The sequence below is a fragment of the Dermochelys coriacea genome, chromosome 7 (assembly GCF_009764565.3).
Source record: "Dermochelys coriacea isolate rDerCor1 chromosome 7, rDerCor1.pri.v4, whole genome shotgun sequence".
NCBI classification, from domain to species: Eukaryota; Metazoa; Chordata; order Testudines; family Dermochelyidae; genus Dermochelys; species Dermochelys coriacea.
In genome coordinates this window covers 90916531-90934583 of record NC_050074.1, presented here as the reverse complement: position 1 = coordinate 90934583, position 18053 = coordinate 90916531, and the positions used below count along the sequence as shown (strand labels likewise).

Sequence of the window (18053 nt, the reverse complement as noted above, 5' to 3'; positions counted from 1 at the left end):
CTAGTAGTATTTTATACTGTACTTTAAACCGTAGTCTGCAACTGTACACTGCAAATCTCTGGTTTAGCTGTGAAGTATTCAAAATACATCAGTTTGATGCCATGCATCACTGACTAAAAACTACTGCTGCAGAAAAAAGAAAGTCTTTAGTTCTTCGTATGGCAGATGATGAAGTAATTATTTGAAAGAGAGATGGTGATTGAGAAGAACCCTACACAACATATGCCATGGAATCAGTAACTGGAGTTGGCAGGTTGCTAATGTATACTTCTATAAATACTTTAGGAAGAAATTTAATATTTTTTTCACAGTCCTCGGTGACAACTCCAATACCTTTATGTAAAACAGAAGATAAAAGAAAAAGTAGGCAACCAGATGTTAATAAATAAACAAGTGTGAGGGATGGTCAGAAGAACTTCATTTTGAAATGCTAATCTCTATATGGTTTCATTAAAATATTCAGAATTTCTAGAACAGTGCTATAGTTGATATGAGTAACATGTCTGAAATCCTGTTTTCTGTATCTTTTTTATATTTGTGTAAATCTCATACATATATACTGTCTCAGTAACCTTTAAAATATGTTGATACTAATACTTAAAACAAGAAATGCTTCCCAGATTTTGTGACTGCTCAGTGAACAAGCTCTATTTCCTTCAGGCAACTTAGATTATGGCCTTGAAAATCATTTAACTGCTCTCATGGGACAGACATAATGGCCATTTATTTGCTTCATGGAGGTGCAATTGTCTAAAATTTTCTTCCAAATTTAAAAAAACTTGTTTAACACATGACATGTAGAAATATTAAGCACATTGAAAACACTAATTTCTTCTGTGAATATTACACACTTTTGAGCCAAAGTGTTGCTTGTGTGCATATGGTTAAATGCTGAGCTGGCACAGAAAGTAAGACTGCAGTGATTTTGCATAATCAAAGGTGGATTGGGATCTATGAAACTTCACAGAAACGTTACTCAGCCTTAGGCCAGAAGACACTTAAGTGAATTTGGATAGAAAATATGAAATTAAAATCCAGACTGCCTTTCTCTGTATTGGACTTTACATGGAGAAACAAAATAAATAATGAACCTCTATAGGTCTTCAAATTGTCATGAATATTGTACTCAGCAGCAGAAGATTTTGGGTCTGAACCTGCTTCCGTTGCAGTTGGTTGGAGTTTTATCATTGTCAGGATTGGCAGTGAGTGTGTTTAATTTTATTGCATTTTAAATATCAAGATGTGAATATTGACATGAGGAGACTAAATATGTTTAAGAGCATATAACTAAGATATATCATTAGTAGTCTAATTGCACCCACCCCAAAAAAGGAAACAGGGTTTCTAGGTATTTAAGTACTTTTGCATAAGCAATTGCATTAATCACATATTCAAAATTAAATACTAGTAACAGTTTCCTTGTTCTATAAAGAGACATGAAAATAGAGACATAGAAGTAGAAGTAATTTAATACTTTCAATGAAATTTTTTGTGCCTGTATGTATGTGCTATTTAAACTAGATTTAAATTATAAACACATGGTTAAGACCCATCTACATTGTATCACTGAATTATGTTTTTAAACCATAACAGGAGACAACAGTGTTGTAATAGGTACACCCTTGGGTACCCCTCAGCTCTGGCGCCATGGGGGACCCCTGGAGCTCCCTAGCCTCCACTGGCAGCAGGGACGACCCCCCGCAGCTCCCTGGCCCCTGCCATTAGCAGGGGAGATCCCTGCAGTTTCCTGCCTCGGGGCAGGAGCTGGAACTCCCAGCTACTTGGCATCTGCCTAATACCTTCCCATTTTATCATGGATATTTTTAGTAAACGTCAGGGACTGGTCACGGGCTTCTGTGAATTTTTCTTTATTGCCTGTGACTTAGCCTAAAATATTCTTGGCAAAATCTTAACCTTGACCATAATTTGCCATTTTGCCATGATGGCCAGACAGTTTCTATGGATAGCCATTAAATTGCATGTTTTTGGTTTTATCTAAGATAGTTTAAGATTTACATACTGTACATAATTTGTTGCTAAGTAACAAGAAATGCTGCATCTTAAATATGGTCTTGGTTTATTTTTAAATCACCATAGTCCTAGTCTGAGTGATTTCTCTACATAGGTTGTTAATTAAAATTGAGTTCTATATATATTGTCTCTCTCTTTTAAGGGCAAACTGCTGATCTGTTTTGACCTACAATTAAAAACCCTGGTTGCGCTGACTGACTAACATGCCCCACCTGAGACTGAAAATGAAAACTGGCCTTAATTTTGCCACAGTTTCATGTAATCTCTACCAAAGATCTGCTGTACAGGATCCTGTACTTTGAGAAGGCACATACATAATAATTAATGTGAACTCTTCCCAAATTCCAAATGAAATTCAACTATAGTATTGCCAAGCCCAGTAGATCAAAAATTGAGTCAGACCCCCTTCCCCCCCCCCCCAAAATCATACATTTTTAAAAAAAGGTCATCATTGTGCATTTTGGTCTGTCTCTTGATTATTATTAATTTTTTTGGAATTCCCTCTGCCCACCTCCAATGTGTATGACAGTAAGTGTTGCCAACTCTTGTAAATGTATTGAATAAAGTAACTTTGGCCCCTGCTGTTGGAGCTCTCACTGACTGCCTAATGGTGCAGAGCTTCCAGCTTCTCAAAATTCTAATTAATTGTGTCCCCTACCCTCCAGGCCAGCAATTAATTCAGCCTCCCTGCTCCCACATCTGTTTATCCCCAGTCTCCACATCAGTTCTGCTCTTCCTGCAGCTCGAGGGTGGGGGTGGGGTCGTCTCTCCCTTGGGGACAGCTCTGGCAGGCTTCTCTTCTGCCCTTTCCCAGGCCTGTGGTTGCAGGGAGGATGGGAGCAGAAACAAGCTATCCCATTGTTCCCAAGACGGGAGGGGTCAACACCATAAGTAGCTGAAAAAACTGTATAATAGCAAACCCAGCAAGCACCTATTTGTTTTGCAGGTTGGTCATGTTCATTAGGAAATGGAGGCAAGAGGCCAGCAGATCAAATTCTAGTCAGGCATCCAGGATGAAAATGAAGGATTAACAGTTTGTCTATCAGAAGTTAATTTTTTGTCTCTTACCTGGGTTTTTGGTTGTTTGAGACTACTCATGCAATAGGATTTTTCCTACCCTGCCCACAACTTTACAGTTGCCAATTGTTGAAGCAGAAGATAGTTGAAATACAAACCATAACACCCAATTTTCAGTGTGACTCAATACATTATAGAGAAGATCTGTGTTCAAGTATTGTTTCTGATTTGTGCTGGAAATTAGGAATAAGTATTGTTTCCTGGCCTCTTTCTAGCTCAGTGGATGTTTACAAACTTCCGCACTAGAAACTACTTTTTAAAGTAATATGTTACTGGTAATACAATATTTGTCACATAAAATATTAAACCGTATCCTTTGAACATCTGCTTTCATATAAAGCTTTATTAAGCACATTACAGTCCAAAACACACTGTGGAAGATTTGCATTTGGAAGAACAGGTGTCACCTATTCTTCTAGTTGAATTTAAAAGAGAAAATAAATGTTAGCATTGTGAGGCTGAGGCTGTGAGTTGTGCAATTTTAATTCTGTGAGAAAATTGTTTGCTTTTACCTTAGTTATAAGAAAAGAGTGGTTTCAATGAAGATACCGTTTTTTTCCTCTCTTACTGAAGTAGTTGTTTGAGGTGCCAGCTAATGAATTTGTAGCAGAAAAAAAATTAATTTTGTCAGAAACATTAAATGCAATAAAGCTATTGTACATGTTTGTACTGTTGTTTTTTTAGGTTTTTTTCTACTAACTTTTTATGGCTGGTTTTGTAAAATATTTTGAATTAGTGTACATATTTCACAGACCATTTGATAGTTTTTATTCATAGTTTCCTTTACATTTTCCTTTGTAAACGTAATAATCAGATTTATTTCTTCAGCAAAATCTTTTATTTTTCATTTGGCAAACATTTTTATGTTGCTGATATTTAGATTTCCTGAAGCTCATCACAAATATTGATGACCCTCCATCAATAATGGCTTTTTGTTATTCTAAATTAAGGATTTTCTGCCTTTTTACTTACTTATTAAAGTTTTTAAAATAAAATCTGTTTGTGATATATTTTAAACACTCTTGACTGAATAAGTTTAATCTCCTTCTTGCTGATTTTCTCCAGGTTTTTTCACTTCTTTCTCTTCTTCCCCCAGCCTCCTTTGCATCTGAGAAAAAAGCAGTTTCCTTCTTTCCTGTCTTTTATCTCACTCCCATGCAGGGTTTCCAACAATCCCTTATTACAAGGGACGTCCCTTATTTTTTTTAATCTCTGTGCAACAAGATTGGAAGTTGGTGAGTGCTGCAAAAAGCAGCAAGAAATTACTCCTGGCCAATGTAGGTGAGTACTGCTTATTATTATTATTTATTATTACTATTATTATTAATAATATAATAATAATATAAAGAGGAGAGGTGGGGTGGGCGGTGCTAAGAAAACAGTCCCTTGTTTTTGAAATAGTGTTGGCAACCCTGCTCCCACTTTATGTCCTGATGCACTCCTCCTACATGATCAGGCATTTCCAGCAGGAAGTCCAGAAGATCAAATTTAACACCATTAATTTGGGCTTGAATAGGAACTGGGAGTGGCTGGCTCATTACAAAAGCAGCTTTGCCTCCCCTGGAATTGACACCTCCTCATCTATTATTGGGAGTGGACTACATCCACCCTGATCCAATTGGCCCTGTCAACACTGGTTCTCCACTTGTGAGGTAACTCCCTTCTCTTCATATGCCAGTATATTTGTCTGCATCTGTAATTTTCACTCTGTGCATCTGAAGAAGTGGGGTTTTTACCCACAAAACTTATACTCAAATAAATCTGTTAGTCTTTAAGATGCCACCGGACTCCTGGTTGTTTTTTTGAATACAGACTAACATGGCCACCCCCGATACTTTTTCTAATAGTTGCATAGGGTCTTTTGAGCCTGGAAAGGCACATCATGCTTGTCCTGTGCAGGAAAGTTACCACTTGTCAGGTGGCTGTCTTCTTTCTTGTGTTAAACCACTCAAGATGTATGCTTTACCACTTTGCTAGTGTTAGCAAAGATATAAACCCAGGGGGATGCAGCCCCATACTTTTCAACAGAGGCGCCACACAAGCTCTTACTTACCTTGTGAACCTGAGAGAAATTGTAATAATCCAATTTTTTCTAGATGACAGATATGACATCTGCGGTCTGGAATTTTTTTTTTTTAATTATTAAATACCCTAAATTACTGGCTTGAGCTCCTTCTAACTACACAGCTCTTCCCTCCTTCTTCCAGGGAAAATCAAGGGCCAGTTATAATGTTTCGTTTGCTTGTATGGGTATAGTCAGCAGTTTACAACTAAGAAAATTAGATTGTTGGAGATATGCTCAGTATTTAAAAAGAAGTAACCCACAGCTGCCGAAGTATTTCTTAAATGGCTAACTGCTTGAACAATTGATTAAGCAGAACTAGCAAGAGAATCTCCAATTTGGTGAGTTCCAGTAGTGTTACAACAGTGTCTTGATCACATCTTCCCACTTAGACTGGTTTCAAAGGGAGGCATGGCCAGTCCTCATTTGCTTGGGGGAAGGGAGTCTGTGATGTGGAAGAAAGGAGGAGGTTTGAAGCCAGTGTTTGTACCTTTTCCCAGATACTGCTGCTACATTATAATTATTATTATATATTTGCTGAGTGTGGACAGTGTATGCAATCTCCTATGTGGAACACAGAAGAAGATATGGTCCTACCTCACTATCTACATGCATAAGTAAACACCAAAAACACAGTGCCTCTGGATGATTAGCAGAAGAAGGTTAGACAGATGTTTCAGTTTTTATATATGTCTGTTACAGCACAGGATACCTTGTCAGAAGTATTTTTTGTGTGTTGTCACAGGGCCAGGTACAGCTCAGAATTTTTTTCACAACTTTCAATATTCTGCCAGTGGCACACATGGTGATGTGCTTCATGTGACTCCCAGGGCTTGTTTAAACCAAGTGCATATGTGTGCATATGTGTGCATATGTGTGTGTATGTATATATATATATATATATATATATATATATATATATATATATAATGCGCGAACTCAAAGAATTTATGTTTAGGTACTTTTTAGCATCTTTAATTAGATAAAGCTGAAACAGTGGTCAGGTTTCCAGTGTGTGCTTTTTCTTGAAGTTTTTACTTTATATTTTTTAAGCTGTAAAAATGAAAGCTTTTTAGTTGTGTCCATTTATCCAGTCATTCACCGTACAGTTTTCAGTTTTGTAGGTAATCAATGACCTGTCTGTGTAATAGTCCTGGCTTCCTGGGAGTTTCTTGAACAGACTCCACAGCATTGCAGTCCATCTTTACTTTTAAGACTCTGCCTAATTTACAAAATAAGCACAGCTTCTACTCGGGCACTAGCTAGTTCCCTAACATTTAGGAAATTACCTTAATAAAAATACTGGGTCTGCAGCCTAGCTTGACTGCTTTCGCTGTACTGATGTTCAAAATTTTTTTTTCAATGTGATTGACAGAATAATGCTCTCCAAGAGAGAAAGGAAGGAGGTTGCTAAGTTGCAGACAGTTATGGATTTGGGCAATGATCTCACCTTTGGTTTGAGAAACTATACGTGCATCTAACCATTTTCTTCTATAGATACTTAAAGAAGTTCCATTTTCAGTGTCAGTAAGACAGCAATCATTCACAAGCAATTAAGGAAAAACCCTTTATTTTCAATTTACACATGAGTTTATTGAAGGTGTGATGCGCCTTATCCCTCTGAACTATCAGATAGCTGGTATCAATAGTGTGTTACTTTCCATGTTAATTAGATACAATGCTTATGTAAGTGCAGATAATTATTAGCCAAATTTTCAATAAGCAAATAAACCACAGAGAAACTTGGTAATTTGATTTCATTTTCATAATGCATGTGAGTGTTTTATTACATAGTCATACTATTTCCCAAATAATATAATAAAATAATATTTTAAATAAACCACATGTGACACAGGGGTGCATGGGCTGCCCTCACTGAAAATGCCAACGTCAGGGCAGGCTGCAAAATGAGAGCAGATTCTACCAAAACTTGTGAATAACACTGGAGTCAGACTCACCAGCCAGTCACAAACTGTGTTCCTGATCCCCCACACTGGTTATCAAGAATCTAAAAAAAGAAATCACACAGTCCCCATTATTGCATTCCCGTTCTCTGGCTCCCAGTCGGCACCTCAGTCCAGTGCAGTGGGAAGTTATTAAAAAAACTCGGCTCACTACAAAATGTTCTTCTGAATCCCAAAGGGCCAGCCATATTGCCAGGTCAATATTAGGTTGGATCTTCCCAAAATACCATGCTGCCAGCCAATTCTTTGGTGTCTAAAACTAAAGGTTTATTATAAAGAAAAAAGAAAGAACAAGAAGAGAGTTCTTAAATGGTAAAGAAATCAGATACACACAGGGACTTCAAAGTTCATATATCAGGTTCTTAGCAGTGTTGGTGAGTTTTCTGGCTTAAAAGTCCTTCTGGAATACATTTACAGCTTGGATGGTTCATTCAGTCTTTTGTTTCAGTTTGTAGAAAAGTGTTTCAAAAGAAAAGTGGTAAGAAGCAGGAATGAAGACAAAATGGAGATGGCGCAGCTGCCTTTTTACATTCCTTTTGCCATGTGGCTTGTACTTCCTGTGTCCCAAACACAAGCTATACAGCACATGGGCATGCAAAAGCCTGAAGAGTTTTCTGTCCATAGGCGTGCCCCTACAAGTTCTGTTGAGTCATAAGGGTGTATACCCTGGCTCCTTTCAATGGGTTTATTGTAAATCTGATGACCCTTGATGCTAGGCAATGCTGATGCCAATCTGTCTGTGGGATGTCACCCAAAAACAAAGCACAATTTTGGAAATACGAATACCATACATATCTATAACTTACAATACAAAGGTGATACAAACATAAACAAGCTCATCATACTTGGGAAAACAGCATTTTCACAGATACCTTACATGGCATATCTGGTCAAATTCCTTGCAATTTTATAGTATTGGTAACATTAATATTATAAACAGTCTCCAATATTTCATACAGCCTCACACCTCAGATACGCTATTATAGTGGAGCTAGTAGTGACACACATGTATTTAAGGTTGTCTAACACTTCCTATAGTGAGCACTCCTGTTTTAGGTTACTTGTAATTTTGCCAAATTTTAACTGTTTGGGTGGAAGCTTTCTGGTCTCGCTGTCTGCTTATGGCTGAAATTCTCGGACAAGTGCAGCCCTTTCCAAGAATGAGGTATATTTTGGGGAAGGGAGAGTTTTGGTAATGTTAATTTTTTTCAATTGCTTCTTTGAGCTCCAGCTTCTCCATGGTTTTGAATGAAAACTAGAATTTTGATGGGGCTAATGCTGGGGTCTTTCATTGTCCCAATGAAAATTCAACCAGATTTGGGTAAGGTATAAGCCTCAAAAATTACCATTTGCACATAATTGGTAGATTTTTTGAGAGGCTTTCTGCTAAAACCTCGGACTGTTACTCTGCAATGAGCATGTTCCAGCATCACTGACTCTCCCACTGCACTGAGCATGCCTCCTGGCGCCATAGAACTTGAGCTCTGGCTAGGACACAGCAGCAGACACCCCTTTAGCCTATGGGAAATGAAGCTGTGCTGGGCATCAGGAGAAGACTGTGAGTTCTAGTGTTAGCTGTTGTATGTATAGGTACCTGTGTAATTCATATCCTTTATTATTCAGCAAGACTTTATATCCATAGACTTGGGAGGCAGGCAGGCAGGCAAATATTGCTTTCCACTTTTTACAGATAAATGAGCAGTTTCACAAGGTTACAAGTAAAGTTTGTCATCCTCCAGTGGCTTTGTCCATATATAGGAAAAAAGTCTACTGCTGTTTGCTGCTGTTCCTCAGGTTCATGTGGTAGAGGACTATGCTGCAGAGCTAAAGGTCCTAGGTTCAAATCCTGATTATTTGGGAGTCAATATGGTTCTATATGAAGGAATTGCCAGTGTGTTTGTGTGTTGGTTTCCCTTTTGAAAAACTAGAACTTTACATATAAAACTATATTTTAAGGAACATTCATGTTCCAAAATCAAGCACTCAAAAATTAGGAAATACCGATGTTGAGGCTGGCCACACAACCTTAAATTGACTTCTTTGTGTAAGAGTATTATGTTAGTCTTGTCTCAATTTCAGTCCTCTTAAAATAAGCTTAAGTCTATTGTGTATATCTGTATTGATGTGGAAGATGAGTTGCATATCTCAACTGTTCAAAAATAGCCTAGATTTCAGCTCATTTTATCTCAGGATCTTTTAAATAACATTTAATTTAGTGATGTAAACTTGAAAACATCAAGGTAGTTATTGTAAGTTAGTTACTTGCTATCACACAACCTGTGCCTGGTATTGCAGATACCTCATTATTGTGATGGTTGGCGCAGTATAAATGCTTTGGTTGTGTCACACAGTATGTAGGTCCAACAGGGTCAGGAAAAGTGAGAGAGAAACTAAACGTGGATTTTCCTCGCTGTAGGGTAAAAGCCTCCCTGTGTTTCATGGCTGTGCCTTGGAGGTAAAAAGGCAGTAGCTAGGGTTCCTGCCCTAGCATTCCCTCCATTCCACCCCCATAATGTTCACTACTTGGAGCAGGCTTTAACTTCTATACCTGTCATGTGGGGAGCTGCCATTCTTTCCCCTTCTCTACCTGACAGGATAAGCAGCTGTACCACTCACTTTTCCCCGCAATCTCTTGTCCCCCACCTGCTCATACATGCATTTGCCCTCCATGTTTTCCTCCCTTTTCCTTCCATCTCCTACTCTGTCTTCATTCATACTCCATTCCCATGTGCCTTCTTTAGTTTGCCTATTGCTCCTTACATGCCCAACTCCTCAGTGACCTGTTCCATTTCCCAACACATTTATGCTAACTGTTGCCTCCACAGTTTCATTCTCAGCACCTCCACATTCTCCTGTCCCCTCATATGATACCTAAAGGACCACCATCTTCCCTGAAAGTAGCCTGGTTTCAGCCTCACTGGAAACAATCGGAGGTGACCATCTTTGCTAAGCGGAGCCTTAGCTGCACTTGCGAAGATTAAAGAGTCCTGGCAGTCATTTTATTGAGGGCAGTCTGTGGCTTCAGACTCATTGATAGTAATGAGAGGTGATGGAAATCCTGAGCAAGAGAAAATAAAAATCAGAAATTCATTTATCTCTCAGAATGTTGTGACTTGTGATAAATGTGAAGAATTGGCAATACATCGTTATAGGAGAAAGGCTGAATGTAGGAGCCAAGGTTTCTGTGTGTGGGAAGTGTGTGATCATGTAATTAAATGCTGTTTCTTAATGCATACACACAAGGGGATTGAATACACAGGCAACCCTTAATTCAGGCATGTCCTAGCTTTGGGTATTCGATTTTAAATCTTTAATATTCTTTCAATTCTTTTATGTAATACAGAGTGATGTCTGAATATTGGTTATATATATTGTGGGAAAACACAATTGATCTCTGTTGTACAGTGGGAAGAAAGTAATTTGTTAGGAAAACTCAATAGTGTTGATAAATGACATAGTCAATTGCTGGATTACACTTAATTTGTTAGGAAATGTATTCAAGAAACCTAATAACTCATATCAGTCAGGTTTATTGCTATAAGCTAATAATAATAGAGTACAGGAAAAAGATTCAGTATACCACCAGGCTCTGGGAAGCTGTCCCATGCAGCACATAGCAGGCGTGCTCCCAAAGTTATTCCCCTAAAGCCATCTTTTTATATCCTACCTTTTTACAAGTAAAAATACTGTGTAAGTCATCTGAAACTAGATTTAACCAGCCTTTCTACTTTGTTTTTGTGGTACCATGGTGTACCCTTTATCTCTTGGTTCCGAACACATGTATTCCAGGTCCCAAAGGACATGAAAACACCTCTTAGGTCTGTACTAAGGTAGTAAAATCATATATCTTGACCTCTTCCTTTGGGACATTCCAGTACAGGCCTATGAGAGTAAGACCCTTTCCTTTTGCTCTAGTAAAACATTCATTTGTCCTGATCTTGATAGCTTCCCTATTTGCTCAAGCTATAACTTACTTCAGTGAATCCAAGGAGTTATGGGATACTTAGTGTAAGTGAGCAAGTGTTTAGGCTATATAACTGTTGTTATATTTAGGCTATATAACTGCTGTTCTATTACTATTATGTGCATAATATATACTGATATATTTATTGTGCTGATAATGTGTACTGGCAATGTACAGTATATTTTTTGTTAGCCCAGAATATATTAGTCAATAGTGAATCAGTTAAAGTGGTATTTCCATAGTAACATAACAAAGGCCTGCTTAGCAACTGTTTGGTTAACAAAATTGTGGGCCAGGTGAAAGCCTAGCACAATAATGTTTGTTAGTCTCTCCATAACTACTTCAGAGAAGCAGGCAGAAGAGGAGAAAAAGTTATAGATAAACTAGTTTTATGGGTATGAATAGAAGAACTGAATGGAAGGAAATGAGACAAATGAGGTTTGAAAGAAAGAGATCTTCATCCTTGAGTTTGTCATAAATAATACAAAGAATGATTGTTATTTATAAAAAGCATTTATTAGATAACTATTATCATATATCCCAAATGTCACCTGAAGATAATTGTTTTAGCTACTATCAATCTGACATAACTAAGGTATCAGTGTAACTGTAACTCAGTTCTTCTCACCTGTGTCATTTATCTCTGTGTGATTCTGTTTGTGTTACCGTTTAACTGCATAGGTTTTAACTGAATTCTTCAACTGTGGGTGGATTTATATTAGTAGTTTAGAAAATATTTTTTCCTCTCCCTGGAATGTTAAAGATGTCCTGATCAATTAAGGTGATATTAGAGATACTTTTTCTTTTCAAAGGTGAACATTTAAGTTGTTTCAGCTGTGTTGAGAGTATCTTTTTATCTTCCATTGCAGTCTTCCATTCAGAATGTGAACTTCGTCACTGTAATTCAGGTATTTATTACCTCTAATCTGATTATTACAATGTGTTCCACCCGGGGGCTACCCTTTGAATCAATGGCATTGGAGTAATTTTTATAGTGGGGGTGCTGAAAGCTATAGAATAAAACTCCAAGCCCTGTATATGATGGAAACCATTCAAGCCAGTGGGTGCTGCTGCACCCCTAGTTCTAGCACCGCTGCTTTGAATCTACTCAGAGGTTGCAACTGTCTCAAAATACAACAGCACAATTGCTGAAGACTCTTGTGCTCAACATTTGGTGATGCCTGCAGTGCTGTAAACTAACTTAAACTTTTACTGTAATGTTTTAAAGCCTTCAGTTATATAATCAGTCTGCCTGAGACGCTATCCCATCAGCTGCCAATCATCCAGGGTACAATCTCAAAATGACGGGAGGCAAGGCTGCCTGGCAGGAGTCAAAGCAATTTTGAAATATGCCCTGTAGATATAGATTTTCTCTCCCTGATGGGAAATGCACACACTAGAGTTTTATGCTTTGGCTATAAACTTAGTTTCTTTTTAATCTTACATTGGTTTGTAGGCCTGTTGGTATATTATCATTGAGGTAGTGGAATGGTACTGGTGTTGTTGTTGTTAATATTTGTATTACTGCAGCATCTAGGAAGTCTAGTCATGAACCAAGACCTCACTGTGATAGTCATTCAAATACAGAGCAAAAGAGTCGGTCCTGGCCCCAAAGAGTTTACAGTCTAAGTACTAAGGCACACTGTTTCATGCCAGCATTGGTGATAGTTTTGGTTATATATATTTTAGGCACAAAAATCTATCACTAATTAATATTCAGATTGTTACAGTAACTTCTTTAACTTTTTGTTTAATATTTATTATATAGACACTGTCGACTTGACTAGGCTTCAAAAACAGTGTTTGCTAAAGGAAGATGAACTCAATTTCTGGAAGACTTTTTGTTTGTTTTTGATTACTTACTATTGGATCTTAACGATAAAAGTAATGTCACTAAAACTGCAAGCTAATGTGCAGTCCTAGAATGTATATAATGTAGGGGGTGACTTACAGAGCTTTGTTTTAAGAACGACTTTCTTACTGCCTGTGCAGATATTAAGCTTTTCAAAAAGAAAAGTGAAAGCTCAAAACTGCATGGCTATTGGTGAATAGCTATTCACAGCTTTGAATTGGCTGTTAGTTACTTTACTAATTTCTGTAATGATTGTTGCCTGGATAGGAAAGGACTTCACTGAGAGAATAAAAACATAAAACAAGAATGAGGAACAGATGATCTTGTACTTCAGGCATGGGACTTGGAGTTAGGCGGGCTGGTTTCAGTTCTTGGATATTTCGCTGTATTTCTTGGCAACTTTGGTCAGTGTTGCCAACTCTCTGATTTATCCTTTCATGAGATTTGGCCCCTGCTGCAAGCAGTCTTGCTGATGTGTCAAGTTCAGGCCATTCCATGATTATGAGGAAGCAAAATAAGAGAGAGAAATTGACTCCCCTGCAATGCTTGTAACCTATGGAAAAGTGCACTAGATTGCAAGTCCAGGTACCATGAGTTCTAGTCCCAGCTCTTCTATTGATTGCTGCGTCTTTTGTGCACACCACAAGGCTTACTATAAGCCAAGATACTGCTGTCTTGGGGGAAGGCTATTATTCACTTGCTTCCCAAATTGGATAATTGACACCTTGCAGAAGGTAATCTCATTCACCCACTTTGGGCAGAGCTGAGAATAGAATTAAAGTTTCTGATATAACTGAGACAAGTCTAATCGCTTTTGCCACACAATAGTTCAGAAGGAACATGGCAAATTTGATGCTTAGATGAGTGTGGTTCTGTCACACTTTAGCAGCTAAATCGCATACTGAGGTTTGTGACTCCGCTGCTGCTTTCGTGCAAAGAGATCTGGCCCACTAGCTTAAGTGGAAGAAGCTTATGCTTATTACTAATGCAGTATATACTCCTGAGGGAATTCTGCACCAAAAAATTTAAAATTCTGCGCCAAAAAATTATGCACACAATATTTTAAAATTCTGCAGATTTTATTTGTCAATAAATAAATGTGGCTCCAGTGTGGCAGTGGGGAGCACAGGCCACTGGCTGCTTTGAGGTGGGAGATCACTCTGAAACCCCCACCTCCCCTGGTACAGGGACTCGGCAGTGAGGCTGCATCTGCCCCTGACACAGTGCAAGAGCTGGGCCTGCCCCAGAAACACCCTACGGCTCTGTCCCTCTGCGCCAGGCATACCAGGTATGGGTGGGCAGGCTCATCCCAGCAGGATTCAAGTGTGGAGGGGATCCAGATGTGGGGTGAGAGGTTTCTGGGTGGGGCATTCTGGGTGCGGGTGACTTATTGGGAGATCTGGATGCACAGGGGCTTATTGAGGGATTCCAAGTGCAGGGGCATTGGGACTCTGCAGGAGATCCAGGTGACTGTGGTTGGGGCTCAGCAGGGAGGTATGGGGAGATTGAGCTTGGCGGGGGGTCTGGATGTGGGGGGCTCAGTGGAGGGGATCTGGGTGCTGGGGGAGTGGGGCTTGATGGGATACGGTCCCGGAGCAGCGGGTTGGGCTTAGTGGGGGCAGGGGAGAGGGGGTCCAGGTATAGGGAGGTAGGACTTATCAGGGTGAGGGTTCGATGGGCTTGTTTCCGCTTCCCACATTTCCCCTATCCCCTTTTGTTCCCCAATTAACCTTTAGGGAGCCACTTGACAAAGTCAGTTACTCTCAGGTGGACCTTCAAAATGCACACTGGGCCCTGATTCCCCTTAATGGAGCCAGTCACCCTGTGAGAACAAGTAACTGTACATCCGGCTTTATCTAGTTAATTTTCATATCTGTAGAAAAATAGTGAATGTGGATTATTTTTTTCTGCGTCAGATTAATCAATTAACTCAAATGGATTCCTGAATGTGCAGATCCCATTCCCTGCCCCCCAGAGCTTTCAAAATCTATCCCTGCCTGCCTGCTTTTCCCATGTTTCTTCCCTTACCCTTTGTGAAGCTTTTATATCATGCAATGGAAGACTGTTTAGTCTGCTACTGTGGGTATCAAGAAGCTGAAATTATCAAACTGGGCGTTGCTACGTGGCAAACATAGACCATACATATGGGGAAATGGTACCATGGAGTGCTCTCTTGTTCTGCATTTGGACAAGATGTTTGAGAGTTCTCATAAAATATGAGCGGCAATACCCAGGCAGAATGCCGTGAATTTCAGGTGCAGTTTTTGCCGCAACTCAGAATCACCCAATCCTATCTACTTTACTAGCAGCATGGAGTATTTGTGGGTTTAATGTTGGCATTGAGAAAAGAGGCCCCATGAAAATTATATAAATATTTATTTTTCCATAAACTATTAATCTAGTATGTCTTTAGATAACTTTTAAAAGCATACTGTTTACTCAGCAGATTGTAATAGATTATGCTACTCTTTGGAGAAGTTTGATTTCCAGCATATATTCTAGCAGGATGTTTGGCAAAACCCACTTCCCTAAAATTGCCGTTACGCTGATCTATCACATGGTTTAGCCTGTACATACTCCTTTATGTTTTTAAGAGTGGTTATGTCTGGTTGCAATAGTGTCTTCTGTGATCCAAGAACCTCTTAATGCCACCCGGCAAGGAAATATAGAGGAGGACAGTATCTCCTGATTCAGGTATGTACATTCTGGTTCACCAAATAATATCATGTGAGGTCTCAAATAAAAGCCGGAGTCACACTGGCTATTTATATCATCATGAAATATATGTACAGATACTTTTGCATATATACTGAAAATATATTCTTACAGTCTGTATCAAGGTGTCAGTCACCAGCAGAGGTAAAAAAAACCAGGTTTCTTGTCAGACAAGAGATGTTAATTCACCTGTCTCTCTATTAGCTTACAATGATTAGTTTACATACTAACACAGTGGATGCCCTTTTACATACAGAGTCAAATGCTAACCAAGAGACGTGAAATAAGCAGGAAATAGCACAAAGGAAAAAACAAACCACAGCGGGTTATCCTGTCTAAGAGTAAAGACAATGAACTTTGGAGTTCTATCTAAGGGGCAAACAGACACCACTTTATCCTGTACTTAGGAAGTAAACTGACATCACATTTACACTGATGAAAACAGGACCGTAGAAAACTCTGCAGAGGTGAGTCTTCGAGTGAGATAAACTTCTTTGGACAGGAGGTTAACCTGTTAGTTAAGTTTAGTCTCTAGAAAGTGTATTATGATTTTGATTCATATATAACCATTTGTTTCCAGTATTTTTACTTGCTGTCCCTTTCATCTTCAATCTTTGATAATAAATGTATTCTTGTTTTCACTGTAAACATTTATAAGAGCTGAGATGTTAAGCATAGTATTGATCCTGAGTCTAATCTTACAAGCTGGTGTGCTCTTTTCCTTTGAGAACAGTAGACCTGGTAGTTCTGTAAATAGCCAGTGTCAGGCTGGATATCACAGGGAAATGCTTCAAAGGGACTTGGGGACAGGGGTGAACCTATTGTTAAACTGCAATGCAAGGTAAGGGCTGGCATAGCCCAGACGAGAGTGCTTAACCTCAGGGAACTAACACCCAACTAAACACAAGAAAGACTCCCTGGCACTGGAGGGAGTGGAAACATGGTGACTCACAAGCCTGAGTACCTCAGTAAAATTTTGTTGTACCAGTTGTCATAGTCTATAGAATATTCTAATCTTTTGTATTCTTTTAAGAGTATTGAAGCATTTATAAAATTTGTGGACAACACAAACCCAGGAGGCATTGCAAGCACTTTGGAGGACAGGAATAGAAGTCAGAGGGATTTAGATATATTGGAGAATTGGTCTGAAAGCAGCGAGATGAAATTGAGTAAAGACAAGTGCAAAGTACTCATTTAGGAAGGAAAAATCTAATGTGCAACTACAAAATGAGTAACAAATGGCCAGGGTCTGGGGATTATAGTGGATCACAAACTGAATATGAGCCAACAATATGATGCAATTGCAAAAAAAGATAAATATTCTGGGATATACTAACAGGTGTGTATGACGTGTGTAAGACATGGGAGATAATTGTTCTACTCTACTCACCTTGGCACTGGCCTGTGGCATCTCAGCCGGAGTATTTTGTTTAGTTTTGGACACCACACTTTATGAAAGATGTGGACAAATTGGAGAGAGAGATTAGAGGAGAGCAACAAAAATAAAAGATTTAGAAAACCTGACCTATGAGGAGAGGTTGAAAGAACTGGTTATAGTTAGTCTAGAGAAGAAAAGACTATGGGGCGACATAACAGATTTCAAATATGTAAACAGTTGTTTTAAACAGAATGGTTGTCGATTGTTTTCCATGTTCAGTGAGAGTAGGACACAAAGTAATCAGCTAAGTTTGCAGCAAGAGAAATTCAGGTTAGATATTAGGAATAATTTTTCTAATTGTAAGTATAGTTAAGTACAGGAATAGGATGCCAAGGGAGGTTGTAGAGTCCCTGTCGCTGGAAGTTTTTAGGAACAGGTTGGACAAACTCTTGTCAGGGATGGTGTAAGTGTACTTGGTTCTGCTTCAGTTCTGAGGGGAATGGACTCGATAATCTCTTGAGAACCCTTACAGCCCTACATTTCTATGACTTATAGCTTGCATTTTGCTTTGTATTGTACATTTTATTTTGTTGATTATTTAAAATTAAGTTAGTATGGAACTGTTAAAATTACAGATTATAATAAACCATAACTTTAAATCAGAACTATTGCAAAGTTTGGACAGTTAATATTTACATCATGGGTCTGAAACCACTCCAGCTGCTTAGATTTCATGTTGCATCTAAAACTGGAAGGGTCTATTTTTCCAGTTCAGATTTCAGTCAGACCAAAAACTTGTGATTTTCAATCTTTAAGATGGCTGAAATCTCACATCATCAGTCGACTACCTATACTTTCAGCTAAAATCTTGTGAAAACATCTTGAGATGAGCATGATTTGCATCAGACTCCAAAGAGTGAGCATAACATACATTAGTATGGAAGGGATATAAGATGATAGGAGCTACATCAGTAAGATCACACAGTTAATGGATGAACATGTAATGATTT

At 38.7% G+C, this 18053-nt stretch overlaps 1 protein-coding gene across 23 annotated transcripts in view; it reads left to right on the top strand.

Annotated features, from left to right (window-relative positions):
* Positions 1-18053, top strand: part of SGMS1 (sphingomyelin synthase 1) — a 205689-nt gene that overhangs the window by 153939 nt on the left and 33697 nt on the right. For 3 of the 23 annotated variants that reach the window (XM_043520033.1, XM_038408582.2, XM_043520044.1), the window contains 3 exons: positions 11968-12006; positions 15569-15644; positions 15922-16132. The exons of 4 other annotated variants lie outside the window; for them this stretch is intronic. The gene's annotated coding sequence lies outside the window, so the exon portion shown is untranslated. Of the gene's footprint in view, positions 1-4204; positions 4390-11967; positions 12007-15568; positions 16374-16824; positions 18044-18053 lie in introns of all 23 variants that reach the window. 16 more of the 23 variants (XM_043520041.1, XM_043520043.1, XM_043520032.1 and 13 more) reach the window with 11 other exon arrangements.